This window comes from Miscanthus floridulus, chromosome 8 (genome assembly GCF_019320115.1).
Source record: "Miscanthus floridulus cultivar M001 chromosome 8, ASM1932011v1, whole genome shotgun sequence".
Taxonomy (NCBI): Eukaryota; Viridiplantae; Streptophyta; class Magnoliopsida; order Poales; family Poaceae; genus Miscanthus; species Miscanthus floridulus.
The window spans coordinates 207646007-207650792 of record NC_089587.1 but is presented as its reverse complement, the minus strand read 5'-3'; the positions used below and the strand labels follow the sequence as shown (position 1 = coordinate 207650792).

General features: G+C 49.9%; 1 long non-coding RNA gene across 1 annotated transcript; it reads right to left on the bottom strand.

Annotated features, from left to right (window-relative positions):
- Positions 1 to 2416: 2416 nt before the first annotated feature.
- LOC136474738 (uncharacterized) lies at positions 2417 to 4492 on the bottom strand. Its single transcript, XR_010763007.1, has 3 exons — positions 4378 to 4492; positions 3655 to 3811; positions 2417 to 2612 (listed from the first exon to the last, which is right to left on the bottom strand). It is a non-coding gene; the product is annotated as an uncharacterized lncRNA (long non-coding RNA).
- Between the last annotated feature and the right edge of the window lie 294 nt (positions 4493 to 4786).

The following is a 4786-nucleotide window of genomic DNA, read 5'->3' as shown; positions in this document are numbered from 1 at the left end:
GGAGTATGCGGTGAGGGAGTCAATCGGCCCGGAGCAGAGGTGGAGACTGGTGGACAGAGTGCCCTTCACGTAGAGCAAGATGCGCTTGATCAACGCGAGGTGGGGCTCGCGGGGATCGTGCATGAAGAGGCACACCTACTGGACCGCGTAGGCGAGCTCGGGGCGGGTGAGCGTCAGGTACTATAGGGCACCAGTGAGACTCCGATATTGTGACGGATCGGTGACCGAAGCTCCATCGGTGACGGAGAGCTTAGCACGAGTGTCAACTAGTGTGGAGGTAGAGTGACACTCGGCCATGCCCGCCCGCTGTAGAAGATCCACATCATACTGGCACTGGGAGAGGAAGAGCCCCTGTGGCAAGCGCGTGACGGTGATGCTGAGGAAGTGGTGCAGATCGCCGAGGTCTGTCATGGTGAACTCGGAGTGGAGTTGCGCCATGATGCGCTGAAGGAGGGCAGTCGAAGATGCTATAAGGATGATGTCGTTGACGTATAGGAGCATGTAGGCAGTGGCGCCCCCCTCTGAGTACAAAGAGAGACGTGTCGGAGACGGAGGCGACGAAGCCGAGGAGCCTGAGATAGGCAGCGAACTGCTGGTAACAGGCCCGAGGAGCCTGTTTCAGGCCATACAGAGAGCATTGCAGAAGACAAACATCATCAGGGCGAGAGGGGTCGACGAAGCCGGGGGGCTGTTGGCAATACATGGTCTTCGCCAGATGACCATGGAGGAAAGCATTCTTCACATCAAGCTGGTGGATCAGCCAGGAGCGCGAAGCAGCAAGGCTGAGTACGATGCGGATCATGGCCGGCTTGACGACGAGGCTGAACGTCTCGTCGTAGTCGACGCCGTGGCGCTGAGAGAAGCCACGAACCACCCAACGAACCTTGTGGCGGGCAGGGGAACTGTGCGAGTGGAATTTGTGTTTGAAAATCCACTTGCCCGTCACAACATTGGCGCTGGGAGGACGAGGAATGAGGCGCTAGGTCCCGTTGTCGACGAGCACCTTGTACTCGTCGGCTATGGTAGCTCTCCACTGAGGGTCGGCCAAGGCGCTCCGGTAGTTTGCCGGCACCGATGAGACAACGAAGTGCATGGCAGAGAAGCCGTAGCGCTGGACCGGACGAAGAGTTCCTATTTGTGACCGGGTGACCATCCGGGAGACTGGCGGCGCAGGTGCTGGAGCCGGCACGACCGGCGCCGGAGCATGCTGCACGAGCGGTGGGGGTGCAGGCTGCTCGCATGCTGGCGGTGGCATAGGCTGCTCCGGTGTTGGTGCCGACGCAGGTGCCCGGGGATGGCGACTGTACGTCAGGCAGAAGTCCTGGGCCAGTGGAGCAAGGGCAGCCGCTGGTACAGGAGCAGGAGCGGCAGTCACCACAGGCCCGCGAAGAAGAATTGCGGGGTCGTCCGCCAGCTCCTCTAGGACCACCTAAGAAGGTCGCTATCGCTCAACGTCGGCAAGCGACGTAGCGGTCATAGGGGTGTGCGTCAGCACAGTACCTACAAGCAAGAAATCTAGGTCGTTGGGCGAGGACCCTGAAGTGTGAAGGCCAAAGGGAAAACACATCTCATAAAAACTACATGGCGCGAGATGATGATGCGCCGGGTCGACAGATCGAGACAACGGTACCCCTTATATGATGAGGGATATCCGAGGAAGACAGAAGCTATAGAATGGGGGGCGAGCCATGGCGGACAAGTTTGGGTAGCAGACACCCAAAAACACGAAGGTGGGAGTAATCAAGTGTCTTGTTGTAAAGTAGAGCATATGGAATGGCATTGCGAACAACGGAGGACGGGCGCTGGTTCAACAGGTATGTCGCTGTGGCAAGCGCCTCAGCCCAATAGGGTGCAGGCAGGTGCGCATGGATGAGCATAGTGCGGCTAATGTTGTTCAGTGTGCGAAGAATTCGTTCGCCCTTGCTGTTTTGGGGAGAAGTGTAGGGACAAGAGAGGCGTAAATGAATACTACGGGAGGCAAATAAAGTCTGGAGGGTATTATTTACGAACTTGGTGCCATTATCGGCCTGGAAGGCTTTGATGGCGAGGCTGAACTGTGTGGAGACATAAGTGCAAAAATTGGTGATGTGGGCTGCTATCTGTGGTAGAACCGCCTAATCTAATGCCTCACAGGAGTGCTCGTCTTCCATTAGGCACTAAGCACTCGAGGGAGAACACTAAATTACTCGGTTCCATCGGGCACACCCCAGGGGAGAACCCGAAAGTCCACATTTTTGCCATCAGGATCACAAATGAGAGAATAAAGCTTACATCATTCTTAATCATTTCTTACATCACTTGTAGTACAACTTAGAGTATAATATCTATTATTATAACAGCGGAATGTAATCATATTATCATAGTTATGAACAATTTAAATTAACAGCGGAATATAAACATGTGATCAGAATTACAACGGAAATAATTATCTAATCATGGCAGGATGAAGTATTGATATATAAACTATGACAACATATTATGAAACTTTCATTCATAAAAGCATTTGGTGAGAGTTATAAATAACAACTATGATCGCAGCGTAAAGGAAATCCTCGCTGAGCCCACCAGGAGGAATCCACACACAAAGGTCAGTTCAAGCCTCCACCTGTTACCTGCAACAGGGGGAATAAAACCCTGAGTACTCAATTATACTCAGCAAGACTTACCCGACAGGAGGAAAGAAAAGACTCCAAGGGTATGCAAGGCTATTTGGCTTGTGGGTTTATTGCATTTGCAGGAAGCATTACTAAACGTGTGTCCTTATATTCGGTTTTTATTAATAGCCGCATTGGTTCATTAACTAATCATTCTATGTAAGCACATGTGCTACTTTCAAGCAGGTGGTAAGCAATCAGATTTCCCTCATCCATCTTTCATCTTTTAGTTCTTACTATGATGCTAAATCGTAGACAAGCCGTACCGGATCGCCCGGCGATTCGTGAATCAATGCCCCTAGCTAGGTACCCCGAAAACACACGTCTCACTTGTACCCTAGGCACATGCAGGACCAACCCATCACTCCCCTATCCTGGGTGTCCAGGTCCTTGTCTAAACTGGGACTCCAAGCCCCCGCCCCTGAGTCCCGGACTTAGTGCAGTGCAAGGACCTCCTCCACCAAAATAAAACCCTAACAGTCGGTCCGGAAAGAGCCGGATCCACGACAACAGAGAAACAAGTCTTCCAAGCGCCCATACATAAGTATGTGCTCAGAATAATAAGTCTGTGACCTGCCTAGAGTCTTATACAACGATCGGTCCTTAACCGACCAAACAGGGAAAAACGGTGTAACCAAGCTATGACCCGCATCCGCGGCGACACAACTTCTTACACCCACCAATACCCAAACCATATTCCTGCCCGATCACCATTTTTCTTTCCACCATTTTATATATTCCAAGTGATAATCATATAGTAACATATTTTCTATATCTCGCAAGTGACAGGCAATCATCCGACTTCTACCGGAATCCTATAGCATGGCATTCTACACGATCCTGTCATACTAGTAAGACTCATAGGATAAATATATATATATATATATATATATATATATATATATATATATATGCAAGTGGTTTCATTCAACTCCTTAAAACTTAATGCACAGATATAATTTAAACTGCACAAAAGTAGGGGTTATGCACCGAGGCTTGCCTGTGTAAGATATATTAAAAAGTTAGTGTCTGCATCTTCAGATCATCCACCATCAACTGGATAGAAGCCCACTGCATCATCTCCTGAAGAGAATACCCTTACATCATCTTCGGATTCCCAATCATCCTTCGATCGATCCGTTGATTCATCATCGTGCCTATATGATATGCATGCGATGTAATGCAAAGATGTAATTAGGCAACTGTACCTGTGACTCATAAAATACGACGTACGCCGCTCGAGTTAATGGGCTAGTTCTAACAATGGCCGTACTTAGGCCACATATACACATTGTCGGATAAGGCGTTATTTCCCAACGATTAATTTAGTTATATAAACTCAAGTTGCTTCTTTATTTCATTTTGTCAATTTAATCTTTATTCGAAGTAGAGCATTATTATTTATCTAGCAAACTAATTATCCTGGAGCTACAACAATTACAATGAGTACCTAATCTTGCTAGGAACCTACTGTAGAAATTCAAGATCCAACACCTTTACCAATTTATCACAACAATTCCTACCAATTTATATTTTTACAATATTAAGTACCTTAAATTAATTATATAGCTTCTAAGAATATTACCAACTATATGAACAAAATATATTAACAGGTAGATCATGATTTTAGAAGACTAACGAAACTGGTTTGGCATTTTTATGATTTTTTTATGATTTTCTATGAATTTTACAAGTTTACTTTATAAGCTAATTTAGAAATTACCTCAAAACGAAAAAGGGGCCGACGGCCCTGAACCGACCCAGTAGCCCAGGCGAAAATGTGGCCCACAAGCGCGCGCGGCCCAGGCGAGGCGCGCGGCCAGCGGCCCAACCGAGCGGCACAACCGGCCCAGCAGGGCAGAGTGGCCAAAGGTCCAGGCGGGGCGCTGCGGCACGGCCGAGCGCGGGCGGCCGGAGGGGCACAGCAGGGCTCGGGCGTGCTGGAAAGGCAGCAGTGCACGCAGTCAGGCCGGTGCAGGTAGCTCGCGTGCGCGGCGTGGCGTGAGCGCATGCTGCGGTCGGGCGACGGCGGCAATGGTGTTGAGGAGGCGGGGAAGGCACGGCAGCGGCGGGCAACCCGCCTGCGAACTACACGGAAACTCGCGCGGCCTCGGGCTGGTCACAGCCAGACC